The sequence below is a fragment of the Pleurodeles waltl genome, chromosome 11, assembly GCF_031143425.1.
Source record: "Pleurodeles waltl isolate 20211129_DDA chromosome 11, aPleWal1.hap1.20221129, whole genome shotgun sequence".
In the NCBI taxonomy this organism is placed as follows: Eukaryota; Metazoa; Chordata; class Amphibia; order Caudata; family Salamandridae; genus Pleurodeles; species Pleurodeles waltl.
Genome location: NC_090450.1, coordinates 813,458,990 through 813,474,025, shown reverse-complemented (window position 1 = coordinate 813,474,025; position 15,036 = coordinate 813,458,990). Strand labels below are relative to the sequence as shown.

General features: G+C 44.4%; 1 protein-coding gene across 18 annotated transcripts in view; it reads right to left on the bottom strand.

Moving 5' to 3' along the window:
* The window catches only part of MTMR3 (myotubularin related protein 3), a 1,044,680-nt gene that overhangs the window by 803,289 nt on the left and 226,355 nt on the right, over positions 1-15,036 (bottom strand). For 5 of the 18 annotated variants that reach the window (XM_069214608.1, XM_069214614.1, XM_069214599.1 and 2 more), the window contains one exon: positions 9,758-9,866. The exons of the other annotated variants lie outside the window; for them this stretch is intronic. The gene's annotated coding sequence lies outside the window, so the exon portion shown is untranslated. The remainder of the gene's footprint in view (positions 1-9,757; positions 9,867-15,036) is intronic. 18 annotated transcript variants of the gene reach the window in all.

The following is a 15,036-nucleotide window of genomic DNA, read 5'->3' as shown; positions in this document are numbered from 1 at the left end:
GATCTAATAAAGATGGAATGTGCATCAGAAGCATCCTGCTATCATATACGGTTCTAAACACAAAGGCAAAACTAAAATAATTATAAAGTTAAAACAACTAGGAGAAATTACAGAAAGCCAAGGTCAGTGGAACTAGCGAAATGGAAACATGAAAGGACCACTACCCAAGAGCAAGGAGATATATATTAAGGGGCTGCTGATACAAGCGTTAACCAAGGTGCAGGGAGTGCAGGTTCCTGCACTTGGGGATGTTACTTGAGCTTATTAAGTTTTTATTACCATATCTGCAAACCTGAAAAAACATTTTGTAGCAGTGGTATGAGTAAAACACCTCCTGTCAAAGAATATACAGTTATGGGTAAGTATAATGAGCAATGATAGTAGAAATTTGGTGCTTACCTGGAATCATGTACCCTACTACCAGGGGTACTAGTTAATAAAAGGTCTGCTGTTTAAATAGACTCAAATCAAGATACTCCATCATTCAGATGTAGAAGTCCAAAAAATGTGAAAGTCTATCACACAATATTCCCTGGACAGTAACTTTGAAATAGTGACTTTATTGAGTCATGGAAAACTCTGTAGGCTCCAGTACATGTCATGTCACAACAACAGCCATAGCAGACAGGTGTTCTGTCACCATAAGTGACTTTTTCAATGCTCCAAGTACATGAAACCAAATATAAAATGAGGACAGTGATAATGCATACTACATTCGTTATAGAAAGTGGTTTGAAGTAGAGCGCAGACTGGCACTGAGTGGAGTAGCGTAGAGTGGAGGGTAGTAGAGTGGCAGAGGGGAGTGGCGAAGAGTTGATTGGTGCACTGTAGAGCGGCATATATTGGCACAGAGTGGAGCGGCATACAGTAACTTGGTGAATAGAAGAGTGGAGCGCAGTGGCACGGAGTGGAATACTTTAGAGTGGAGTGGCATAGAATATAGTGATGTAAAGTGGAGTTGTATACCTTTCAGAGGCATACAGTGGGTGTATAGTGGAGTGGCACAGACTGGAATAGCGTGGGGTGACGTGGAGTAACAGAGTGAAATGGCATAGAGTGGAATGGTGTACAGTGGCGTGAAATGTAATAGCGTGGAGTGGCGCAGAGTAGATTGGCATACAGTGGAGTATCGCAGAGTGCAGTGGCGAAGAGGAGAGTGAAGAGTGTAACAGCATACAGTGGAATGACGTGTAGTGGTGTGTGGTAGAGTGGAATGGCGTGTGGTAGAGTTTAGTGGCATGGAGTGTCAGAGTGAACTGGACTGTCGGGGAGTGGGTGTGTTAGAGTTGAGTGACAAGTCAGAGTGGAATGATATTTCGCACACAGTTAAAGAGTGGTATGGCGTATATAGAATATTGTTTACAGAGATACAGTGTGAAAATAGCTGAATGGGTATAACTGAAATGTGTCTGAACTATAGATTATATGGTGTAAAAGGTCCTTTTTGGTAATAGATCTCAATTGTTTGGGTAGTTTTTAAGTAATAGGGCATCATTCAAAAAGGTAAACTTACAGTTTTATGTTTACAACTGTATTCTATTTAAAAGGTATTTTATTTGCAGCATATTTAAAACTAGGAGTCTGCACACACAAAAATATAGGATGGTCCGATCTTTTTATGTGCGGGGACTGCAGTCGTAAAGATACTACCATTAAAATGCCTTTGTAAATAGCAAAGAATGGTAAACATAGAGAAAAGTTTAGGTGTATGTAGGAAAGTACCATCTTGCCTGGCATGTTACCCCCATTTTTCACTGTATATATGTTGTTTTAGTTGTATGTGTCACTGGGACCCTGCCAGCCAGGGCCCCAGTGCTCATAAGTGTGCCCTGAATGTGTTACCTGTGTTATGACTAACTGTCTCACTGAGGCTCTGCTATCCAGAACCTCAGTGGTTATGCTCTCTCATTTCTTTCCAAATTGTCACTAACAGGCTAGTGACCAATTTCACCAATTCACATTGGCATACTGGAACACCCTTATAATTCCCTAGTATATGGTACTGAGGTACCCAGGGTATTGGGGTTCCAGGAGATCCCTATGGGCTGCAGCATTTCTTTTGCCACCCATAGGGAGCTCTGACAATTCTTACACAGGCCTGCCACTGCAGCCTGAGTGAAATAACGTCCACGTTATTTCACAGCCATTTACCACTGCACTTAAGTAACTTATAAGTCACCTATATGTCTAACCTTTACCTGGTAAAGGTTAGGTGCAAAGTTACTTAGTGTGTGGGCACCCTGGCACTAGCCAAGGTGCCCCCACGTTGTTCAGGGCAAATTCCCCGGACTTTGTGAGTGCGGGGACACCATTACACGCGTGCACTAGACATAGGTCAATACCTATGTGTAGCTTCACAATGGTAACTCCGAATATGGCCAAGTAACATGTCTATGATCATGGAATTGCCCCCTCTATGCCATCCTGGCATTGTTGGCACAATCCCATGATCCCACGGGTCTGTAGCACAGACCCGGGTACTGCCAAACTGCCTTTTCAGGGGTTTCACTGCAGCTGCTGCTGCTGCCAACCCCTCAGACAGGTTTCTGCCCTCCTGGGGTCCAGCCAGGCTTGGCCCAGGATGGCAGAACAAAGGACTTCCTCAGAGAGAGGGTGTTACACCCTCTCCCTTTGGAAAAAGGTGTTAAGGCGGGGGAGGAGTAGCCTCCCCCAGCCTCTGGAAATGCTTTCATGGGCACAGATGGTGGCCATTTCTGCATAAGCCAGTCTACACCGGTTCAGGGACCCCTCAGCCCTGCTCTGGCGCGAAACTGGACAAAGGAAAGGGGAGTGACCACTCCCCTGACCTGCACCTCCCCTAGGAGGTGCCCAGAGCTCCTCCAGTGTGCTCCAGACCTCTGCCATCTTGGAAACAGAGGTGCTGCTCACACTGGACTGCTCTGAGTGGCCAGGGCCAGCAGGTGACGTCGGAGACTCCTTCTGATAGGCTCCTTCAGGTGTTGCTAGCCTATCTTCTCTCCTAAGTAGCCAAACCCTCTTTTCTGGCTATTTAGGGTCTCTGCTTTGGGGATTTCCTTAGATAACGAATGCAAGAGCTCATCCGAGTTCCTCTGCATCTCTCTCTTCACCTTCTGCCAAGGAATCGACTGCTGACCGCGCTGGAAGCCTGCAAAACTGCAACAAAGTAGCGAAGACGACTACTGCAACTCTGTAACGCCTTCTCGACTGTTTTCCTGGTGGTGCATGCTGTGGGGGTAGTCTGCCTCCTCTCTGCACTAGAAGCTCTGAAGAAATCTCCAGTGGGTCGACGGAATCGTCCCCCTGCAACCGCAGGCACCAAAGAACTGCATCACCGGTCCTCTGGGTCTCCTCTCAGCACGACGAGCGAGGTCACTTGAATCCAGCAACTCTGTCCAAGTGACTCCCACAGTCCAGTGACTCTTCAGTCCAAGTTTGGTGGAGGTAAGTCCTTGCCTCCCCACGCCAGACTGCATTGCTGGGAACCGCGTCTTTTGCAGCTACTCCGGCTCCTGTGCACTTTCCGAGGGAATCCTTTGTGCACAGCCAAGCCTGGGTCCACGGCACTCTAACCTGCATTGCACGACCTCCTGAGTTGTCCTCCGGCGGCGTGGGACTCCTTTGTGCAACTTCGGGTAAGCACTGTTTCACTCCTCTTCGTAGTGCCTGTTCCGGCACTTCTGCGGGTGCTGCCTGCTTCTGAGAGGGCTCCTTGTCTTGCTGGGCGCCCCCTCTGTCCCCTGACGCAATTGGCGACATCCTGGTCCCTCCTGGGCCACAGCAGCATCCAAAAACCCTAACCGCACGACTTGCAGCTAGCAAGGCTTGTTTGCGGTCTTTCTTCAGGAAAACACTTCTGCACGACTCTCCACGGCGTGGGGCATCCATCCTCCAAAGGGGAAGTTTCTAGCCCTTGTCGTTCCTGCAGAATCCTCAGCTTCTACTGTCCAGTAGCAGCTTCTTTGCACCCACAGCTGGCATTTCGTGGGCATCTGCCCACTCTCGACTTGGTCGTGACTTTTGGACTTGGTCCCCTTGTTCCACAGGTACCCTCGTCTGGAAATCCATCGTTGTTGCATTGCTGGTTTTGGTCTTTCCTGCAGAATTCCCCTATCACGACTTCTGTGCTCTTTGGGGAACTTTAGTGCACTTTGCACTCACTTTTCAGGGTCTTGGGGTGGGCTATTTTTCTAACCCTCACTGTTTTCTTACAGTCCCAGTGACCCTCTACAAGGTCACATAGGTTTGGGGTCCATTCGTGGTTCGCATTCCACTTTTGGAGTATATGGTTTGTGTTGCCCCTATCCCTATGTGTCCCCATTGCATCCTATTGTAACTATACATTGTTTGCACTGTTTTCTAATACTATACTGCATATTTTTGGTATTGTGTACATATATCTTGTGTATATTTGCTATCCTCATACTGAGGGTACTCACTGAGATACTTTGGCATATTGTCATAAAAATAAAGTACCTTTATTTTTAGTATATCTGTGTATTGTGTTTTCTTATGATATTGTGCATATGACACTAGTGGTACTGTAGGAGCTTCACTCGTCTCCTAGTTCAGCCTAAGCTGCTCTGCTAAGCTACCATTATCTATCAGTCTAAGCTGCTAGACACCCTATATACTAATAAGGGATACCTGGGCCTGGTGTAAGTACCCCTTGGTACTCACTACAAGCCAGTCCAGCCTCCTACAGTGTATCATTGTGAATCAGGCCCATAAGGCACATCAAGTTAGTGCTATTGCGGTATAGAGGTAATTTCGAAGTATATACACCAATCACATTATATGACTGGCTAATGACTGATTTTACAGAAGTGTAAAAGGCAGCCATATTGTTTAGAACACACTTTGGCTGTATTCCGGCTTTTTAGTGTAAATATGGTGTCCAACTATTTTACAGGGATAGAGGAATGAATGAGTCACTTTATAGAAGTATGTAAAGGTTGTTTTATTACTATATCAAGTTTTTAAAAACTGTGGAGCGTCAGAGTAATAACATTGCTTAGACCACACTTGGGCCCAGATGTAGCAAACTGTTTGTGACTCGCAAACGGCAAAAATCGCCGTTTGAGACTCGCAAATGCGTGTTTGCCATGCAGAAATGCATTTTGCGAGTCGGAACCGACTCGCAAAATGCATTTCCAAGTCGCAAATAGGAAGGGGTGCTCCCTTCCTATTTGCGAGTCGCAGTGGTATGCAATTCCATTTGCGACCGCGTACGCGGTCACAAATGGAGTCGCAGTTACCATCCACTTGAAGTGGATGGTAACCCACTCGCAAACGGGAAGGGGTCCCCATGGGACCCCTTCCCCTTTGTGACTGGACCCAAAATTATTTTTTCAGAGCAGGCAGTGGTCCAAGGGACCACTACCTGCCCTGAAAAAATCAGAAACTAAAGGTTTCGTTTTTTTTTCTAAGTGCAGCTTGTTTTCCTTTAAGGAAAACGGGCTACACTTGGGGAAAAAAAACTGCTTTATTTAAAAGCAGTCACGGACATGGAGGTCTGCTTTTCCCATCAGGCCTCCATCCCCGTGAGTGCCCTCAGTCGCTATGGGGGCGCAAATTGCGACCCACTTCATTAATATTAATGAGGTGGGTCTTTGCGACTCCATAGCAACTCGCAGAAGGTGTCTGAGACACCTTTCTGCATAGCAAATTGCGACTTGCAATTTGCGAGTCGCAGGGACTCGCAAAATGCAAGTCGCAATTTGCTAGTTTCCTACATCTGGCCCTTAGTGTCTGTTCTGGGTTTTATAATATAGTTTAGTGCAGTGTGTTTTTTTAATACTGTTCCATATATTTTTTTAAGAACACTTTACTAGACTATATTTGCCCTTACAAACCAGAATGCAGGCTATCTAAACTATTTTTCAACATTCCAAATTTGAAAGTGCAAAATATAGTTAAGCCCACACTCAATGTGCATTGTGAGTTCTAATGAGTAAAATAGTGCAGTGCAGTGTTTTTAAACTGATTACCTTTTTTTAAAATGTGATAAAGTACAGTGTACTAGACTATATTTCCTTTTAAAACCTATTATAAAATGAAATTAAAAAGTTATAGATGCAAAATATCAAAAAAATTAAAATAACACTGCACTACATTATTTTCCCCTTAAGTATAATGTAGTATTGTTTTTGATAAGTTTGTACATTTTTTTTTTATATTTGTGTCAGTATCACAGTTATTACTAGGTAGTACCACACTTTCTTAAAAAAAATTAGAGATTTAAAAAAATTGAAAAAACACTATCCTGCACTATATTTGCAAAATATAGTGTACTACAGTTTTGAATTTGTTAACTTTTTTTTTAAGTAATGCTTTACTAACTAGGGAATACAGCACACAGTACTGTTACTTATTTTGAAAAATATATAGGTAGGTAAAAATAAAACCTACTGCTTACCTATATTTAAGGCCAAAGCCCAGAATGCAGCCAAAATGCGGTCTAAACAAGGTCCCTCCCTTTAACTGTTGAATAGGTAGTCATTATCCAAACGTATCCTGCCTCATCATTGGCAAGTACTGGGTATACTGCGTTATTACCACTGTATACTGTAACCTGTATACTAATTTTCTTTACCTCATAACTTACAAATTGCTGAACATATTTTCATGAAGGTTTCCAGAACATCATTTCTATTCCATCCAAACGACCCACAACTTGTCCTATGGTCAGAACATCTATTGAGATTTTAATTACAAAAATTGATCTACCGAAACCCAACATCTCCTTAACTAAGTCCACCAGACAATGGTCTAAACTGAATATTGCATGCTGGAAAGAGGCCCTACAGGACTAGACTCTGAGTTTGGATGGGGATATTGCCACCCTATACTTGGCTTTTGAGGAATGGATTGAGTCAACACTAGAGGCACTCATTCAAAAAAAACTCCAGAAGTCTACTTGAACCAGCGCCAGCACTAAATGGTTCTCACTGGAGATTAGAAGGTTAAAGAATGAATGTAAAAAGCTTGACAGAAAATGGAGATTCAATATGATGAAGATAGGAAGGTTATCTAAACAAGGATTGAAAAATATCCAAACACAATCAGAAGAGCCAGATTAGATGGTTCTTCTGATAGGATGAACCAGTCTATGCAATTGTGAACTCTTTTTTAAAAAACAAAGTCGCTGGAGCAGGTCCTCCTCCCTATAAAGAACAGTGAGCAGCTAGCCAACTCCTTCCTTGGAAAAGTCAGTCTCGCATACGACTCCCTGGCACAGAGCCAAGATCTACATGCTAGTGTAAAAGATGGCGCAACAGACAAAAAGGCCCCTGTGGCCTTTTCCACTTCTCAAATTGAGCAGTAATATGTCTACAGTGAAGTCAGCCGCCCCTTTGGATCTGGCTCCCATAGATGTCCTGTTGAAAAGAGGAGAGGAGATATCCATTTTGCAATCCATTTATAATCCATCATTGAAAAGTGGTCGAGTTCCAGACTGTTGGAAGCAGGCGATTATCTGTCTGCTTTTTAAAAAACCGTCCTTAGACCCTGTGGAGTCAGAGAACTATAGACCTATCTCTTTGCTCCAAGGGGTTAGTAAGATTTTAGAAAAACTGGTAAATGTCTATCTGACCGATTTCTTGGAAACTTAGGCGGTCATTACGAACACAGCGGGAATTCCCACCGTGTTCGGGCTGGCGGTCTTTCCATTGACCGCCAGCCTTCTGTGCATGGGCAGTGCAGGGGCCCCCAGGATGGCGTTTCCTCCCGTCGCCAGACTGCCTGGCGGCAGGAGCATGGCAGTGGGTGACGGCTGCCGCTGGCGGACGTCAACCAGTTCATTATGTTGCAGTTTGGCCCGCCATGCTGGTTGGCGGCTTTAGCCGCCACTGCCGGCATGGCGGGCCGAACAGCCGTGTTCGTAATGACCACCTTAATCTCCTGCACCAGACACAAACAGGTTTTAAATACGGGTGCAGTACACAGACGGCTCTCTTACTGGCGTTGCAGGACCTCAAGAAGACACTAGATCAAGGTGGATCAGTTGCACTCATTCTTCTTGATCTGAAAGCAGCCTTTGACACAGTTTCCCATTCAATCCTCTAGCATAGGTTGGAGGAGGTCATTATCACAGGAAGGGTGTTAAAATGAGCAGCCTCGTTCCTTGAAAACAGATGCTTTCAAGTCAGGGAAGGGCCGCAGGGCCCATCTTTGAGCATCACTCACTTTAACGTGTACATCCACCCTTTAGCAGACATCATCTGCTCATCAAGCTTTACCAAGGTGTTGTACGCGGACGACATCCAGATCATTGTTTCCTCATCACCCAATATTAATATAACACCTCAGAAACTGTCCAGTTGTCTGGAGAATGTGAACAAGTGGATGGCAACTAGATGTTTTAAACTTAACGGCGATAAGATGGAGGTCAAGCTAACTATAAACAATCCATTGCTCTGAGATCATCGCAACTGGCCCTCGTGTTTGGGTGTTCACCCTTCCCCCAAAGCAGAAGTGAAGAGCTTAGGGGTATCATTCGATAAAGACCGGACCATGGCCTCCTCCTAGGTAAAGAAAGTGGACGCCACATGTTTTGGCCTCCTGAAAGCCCTTAGGAAGATGTTCAAATAGTTCCCCGTGGAAATTTGGAGAACAGTGGTACAACGCCTTGTACTTTCACCTCTTAATTATAGCAATTCCCTTTATCTAAGCAGTCCTGCCTATGTCATCAAGAAGCAGCAAGTTATTAAAAATTCTGCAGCTCAAGTTCTGCTGGGCCTACCAAAAAATGCAATCTGCATGCTCGACTCTATCAAGCCTCCATTGGTTCCCAGTTAGCAAAATAATTAAATTTAAAGCCTTATGCATTGCCCATAAGGTAAAACACTCTCATGCCCCACACAACCTCAATCATCTTATCATCCCTTACAACAATGTGAGAGAGCTAAGATCAAATAGTCTCTTCCTTGTGGCCATCCCCAGAATTAAAAGAGCGAGAAGTCGAGGTCGGTCATTTGCCTATTTAGTGTCAAAGCTCTGGAACTCCCTCCCTACTCATCTTAGAACCCACGGTAACTTGTTAGGTTTCAGGAAGCATCTGACAACCCATTTGTTTGCGTAATCAGTTAATTGACACTCATGAATCCTGTTAGCGCTGGTACGCCCATTCTGGATAGCTACACTCTCTACAAGAAATCAGAATAAACAAATCTTAAATAAAGTTCATGAAAATCAGTTCAGCCCTTTGCGGCTACGTCGGTCTAAAAATGTCTGTTGAAAATGCATTGGAGGAAAAACGCTTTTTGAGACCAATCTTTTTTGGCATCCCTGCCAATGTAGAAAAAACAATATGACTGTAAAGTTTTGCAGTGATTAGTCAAAGGGTGGCAACGTTATTAGAAAACAAAAATCTGAGGAATTGCTATCTCTGGGAATCCTAACTATACCTACATGTCAACATTGACAATCTATTGTAGACAACTAGATGACTGATTTCATTACAAATATCCTTTCCTCGCTGCAAAGTATAAGTCGGTGTGCTTTGTACTGCCCTCTGGCGGACCAATTGCCATATTAATCACTGCCACAGTGAGTATGTCAGTCATAAGTATGCAAAATTTCTAGTTGAGCTCTCCGCCATTTGCAGCTCTTTGTTTTCTTTGTACTATAGTATTTCCCTGCTATACCCACATTAACACATTTGCAAGTGAACAGATAAGTTGATAATTCTCGGGCCCAACCAACTTAGTGGTTTTTGCATGATCTAGCAAGACACTACAGCACTGCACATAAAAAATATAATTTGAAATCTGCTGACCTGTCGGGTAGAATGTGTTCGGATTTTTAGTGCTGAATATGTCCTGCCGTAGCCCCGGCACAGCTCTGCCCCTCTTTTTCAACCTTTCTGAGTTGTCTGGTATGCTGACCTACAGAGGAAATGTATATACCATGTGTTTATCTTCTGGCCAGGTGCTATATATATATATTTTTTTTAACTTCTTTCTCTTCCCCCCCCCAAAAAAAAAAAAGAGTACTAGAATACGCTGGAGATGGAGTTCAACCAACGGAAGTTAATGTTTAAAATAGGTGATTAATGTGCCCATGTCTTTATGTGGTGAGATAAATGTCTGGTAGCAGTTAACTAATTCGTGTTTTTATGGTTACCTGTTTTTCATTCTGAAATGTAGAGGGTTTGGGTAAAAGCAGTCCTATACATGAGGATTCAATGGAGGTGACTGTGCCCCAACTCATTTGGCATTTCCAATGCAAGGGCCAAATATGAATAATTCTGTTCGACTCTGGTGTTTTTTCGTAGGTCATCCGAGCCTAACTATCTCTGTCCACCTCTACTAATCCTACTCCTTACAGATCCCCACTGACCTTTTGCAAGTGATCCTGGCATATGAATAACTATTCCTCAGTCACATGTCAATGGCAATAACATGTAACAGACTGCTTACCTTTCAGAGATACCTTCAACCGGTCTGGGCTTTTTAGGTAGTAATGAACTGCCTTCTGTGACTTGTAGTTTTGCTTTTCTCCTTAATAGATTGTCTCTTCGGTAAATTAGTTTGAATGCAGTGCTTGACACTGGAACTAAGCCAATTTTGAAACAGTTCGGAATGTGGCTCACTAGAATACATGAATCTCCAATGTATAGCTTTTGAGAACAATTTGCATAGATGTAAGCATTTTTGCAGATGCAAAATACTTAAGATGTTTAAAGTATTACGTCTACCAAAGAGTATATTTTCAAACTTACTCCATAGTAACATTGTATTTTCAATTGACAAGCTAGAGTAAACAAGACCAAAAATAGGAAATACAAAAAAAATTCTATTTTTTTCTCCCCAGCTAAATAATGTTCTCACTTGAAAACCTATACGCCATACCCCAGAAAATATGGCATTGTACTATGTCCATTTCCACTCCAAAAGGTACTTACTCCAGCTTTTTAAGGGAGCAAATCGGCGTTTACATAATGGCAAGCAAACTATTACCTGTTCTTGAATATACATAAACCTGTAAATTTGTGTTTACCACTATTTGCATTGCCATCACCGCTCTGAAATAGTCACTTTCTCGCCCGTATAATACATTTAAGGTTGTGGATAATCAACCGTAAAAGTGTGGTGTCTGCATCTATAAATCAAATCTGCAAGCACAAAGGTCTACTCTTTTCGGTTCTGGGAAGCAGCATTGCGGAATTTCCCTCCACAGATGACCTTCTGCACATGAAAGCTCCAATTAACTGCACAAAAACAGTTAGTAATCAGTCCTAACGAGATTTGCCAAATAACACTTGCCAGATCACCAAGCCATAATCAGAGCCCAGGTTAACCCCTTCGCTGCCAGGCCTCACCCCGCACCCCCCCCCCCCTGACCCCCCCCCCCCCCCCCCCACGTGCCAGCCCTTTTTTTGCCTATTTGGGGCAGTTCGCGTTTAGGCCCTCATTGATTTTTGTCCACGTAAGCTACCCACACCAAATTTGTGTCCTTTTTTCCCAACATCCTAGGGATTCTAGAGGTACCCAAAGTTTGTGAGTTCCCCTGAAGGAGACCAAGAAAAAAGCCAAAATACAGCGAAAATTTCGATTTTTTCAAAAAATGGGAAAAAAGAGCTGCATTAGGCGGCTTGTGTTTTTTTCTCTGAAAATGGCATCAACAAAGGGTTTATGTTGCTAAAAATCACCATCTTCCCAGCTTTCAGGAACAGGTAAACTTGAATCAGAATCAGAACACAATTTTGGCATTTTACTGGGATATACCCCATTTTTACTATTTTTTGTGCTTTCAGCCTCCTTCAAGTTATTGACAAATATGGGTGTGAAACCAATGCTGGATCACAGAAAGCTAAACATTACTGAAAAGTAGAAACAATTCTGAATTCAGCAAAGGGTAATTCGTGTAGATCCTACAAGGTTTTCCTGCAGAAAATAACAGCTGAAATAAAACAAATATTGAAATTGAGGTGAAAAAAAAACAGCCATTTGCTTTACATTTTACTCTGTAACTTTTTCCTGCGATGGCAGATTTTTCAAAGCATTATACCATTACGTCTCCTGGACTCTTCAGCTTGCGGGGATAAATAGGCCATGTAGTTTCATCAAGAACCCCAGGTACCCAGAGCCAAAAAATGAGCTGCAGTCTCCCGATAGAAATGGTACCTCACTTGTGAGGGTAGGCCTAATGCCCGTGACAGGAAATGCCCCAAATCACAATGTGGACACATCACATTTTCCCAAAGAAAACAGCGCTGTTTTGCGCAAAGTGCCTAGCTGTGGATTTTGCCCCCTAGCTCAGCCGGGACCTAGAGAAACCTACTGAAACTGCCCATTTTTTAAAAACTAGACACATAGGGGAATCCAAGATGGGGGAATTGTGGGGCTCTCACCAGGTTCTGTTACCCAGAATCCTGTGCAAACCTCAAAATTTGGCCCCAAAACATTTTTTCCTCATGTTTCAGTGACAGAAAGTTCTGGAATCTGAGAGGAGCCACAAATTTCCTTCCACCCAGCGTTCTCCCAAGTCTCCCAATAAAAATGGTACCTCACTTGTGTGGGTAGGCCTAGTGCCAGCGAAAGGGAATGCCCCAAAACACTATGTGGACACATCAAAATTATCAAATATTAAACTGCCTGTTTTTTTTTTGGGGGGGTGGGGGGGGGGGGCGGATCCTGCGTTTTTGGTCCTGGGCTCAGCAGCCATATAGGGAGACCTAACAAACCGAAACATTTCTGAAAACTAGACACCCGAGGAATCCAGGGAGGTGTGACTTGCGTGGATCCCCCAATGTTTTATTACCCAGAATCCTCAGCAAACCTCAAATTTAGCTAAAAATTAGTTTTTACATTTTTCCCACATTTCTGTGTGGGATCACCGCACCGGGACAAATTTCCTACCACTCAAAGTTCCCCTCTGTCTCCCGGAAAAAGTGATACCTCACTTGTGTACGTGGTCCAAGAGTCTGTGAGAGTGAAGAGCCAAAAACATGTTGAAATTGAGTAGGAACCAAAGAGGGTCACAAAGGGCAGTTTGAAAAAGAAAAAGAAAACATTTTTAGGTTGACAAGTACGGCAGAATTTTTATCGGTATAGATGAGACAAAGCTGAGTGGTAGGAATTTACTGGATTCCTGCAGATTCCGAAAGGTATCATCACAAAAATGTGGGAAATATGTGCGATTTCCAGCAAAGTTGGAGGTTTGCAGGGCATTGTGGGTAAGAAAATGGTGCGGAGTGCATGTGAAGCACATCACCCTGGACTCACTCACCCAGATGTTTAGTTTTCAGATGTGTCTAGCTCTTGTGGATTTTTCTACATGGCAGTGTCCCAAAGTCCAAAAAGTGCAACCCTCACCATTCCAAGCAGGACGATTTTGAGAGTTAGCCAAGCTCTCCTGGCCCAAATGTAAAACCAAAACCCAAAACAATCAAATGTTCTCTTGCCTGCTGTGGGATAAGATGTTTTAGTGTGTGGGGGAAGAGCTGAAAGACTGTTAACCCCCTTCAGTTGGGGTAGGGGCATAACCATGCCAATACTGGTTGGCAGCCATCACCACACTATTGTTTTTTTTTTTTTAATTCCCTGCCATCCAGTAGACTTTCTGCCCCCTCGGGTGTGGATCACGGGTATTTGCCCAATCTGCCCACTGGTGGGCAGAACAACTTTGGCCCCATGTATTTGGGGTGGGGATGTGGCTATATCTCCACCCTCTTTTTTGAAGAAAAAAATCTTCCCTGATCTCTGGTGGGCTTTCTGCCCCCCTTGGGGGCAGATGGGCCTTCCACGAATAGACTGATCTGCCCCAAGGGGGGCAGATATGGCCAACAGTAATGTTCCCCCATGGGGAGCGACCCTTGCTCAAGGGGCTGCCCTCCAAACAAAACACACATATACACATACACACACACACACACCAATCCCTGGTGCCTAAGTGGTTTCTGCCCCCCCCCCCCACCTCCCAAAAAATGGCCTAAAACAAATTTGCCCCCCCACCCCCAGGGGAGCGACCCTTACCTAAGGGGTCACTCCCCACATGTAAAAAAAAAAAGTAAACAAAAAAATATATATCCCTAGAGTCTAAGGGTTTCTGCTCCCCCCCACCCGGGGGCAGATCAGCCTAATTATAATAGGCTGATCTGCCCCCAGGAGAGGCAGAAAAGGCCTAAAAATATTTTGCGGCCCTTGCCCCAGGGCCACTCACCTTATGCGAAAGTATAAAAAATAAAAATGGTGTGGAATGTCAGAGTGGAGTGGGGGGTAGAGTGTCAGTGGATTTGTTGGAATGTCGTAGAGTGAAGGAGGAGTAGAGTGATGTACAGTTTAGCAGAAGGGAGTAAAGTTCAGTGGCAGACAGTTCTCTAGAGTGAAGTGGAGTAGGGTGGAGTGGGTTGGAGTGGACGTGGACTGAGGTAGTGGGGTGGACTGGACTGGAGTCAAGTGGGGTGGAGTTGATTGAGTGGGATTAATTAAAATGGGGTGAACAGGATAGGAGTGGGGCAGAATGAAACAGGAGAGCAGGATAGGATTGGGGTGGTTTCAAATGGTGTAGATTAAATTGGATTGGAGTGGGTGGTTTGGATTAGAGTGATAGGGGTGGGGTGGGGTGGACTGGATTAACTGGACTGTAGTGGGGTGGATTTGATTTGATTGGGGTGGATGCATGGAGTGGGGCGGGCTGGACAGGAGGGATTGAAGTGGACTAGACTGAATTGGGATGGGATGGGTTGGTTGGATTGCACTGTGATAGAGTAGGTGGCCTGGGGACGAGTGTGATGAATTGAAATGGGGTGGGGTGGATTGGATTTGGGTGTGGTGGGCTACAATGGGGTGGACTAGATTGGAGTGGGGTGGATTGGATTGGGGTGGGGTGTGTTTGATTGGATTGGGGTGGATTGGAGCGGGGCGAATTGAACTAAGGTGGGGCGGATTGGACTGGAGTGGGGTGGACTGGAGTAGGGCGGAATGAACTGGGGTGGGGTGGGGTGAGCTGGATTTGACTGGGGTGAGGTAGATTGGATTGGGGTAGAGTGGATTGTAGATGAGTGGACTGGGGTGGCTTGGAGTGGGGTAGGCTGGGTGGATTGGACTGGAG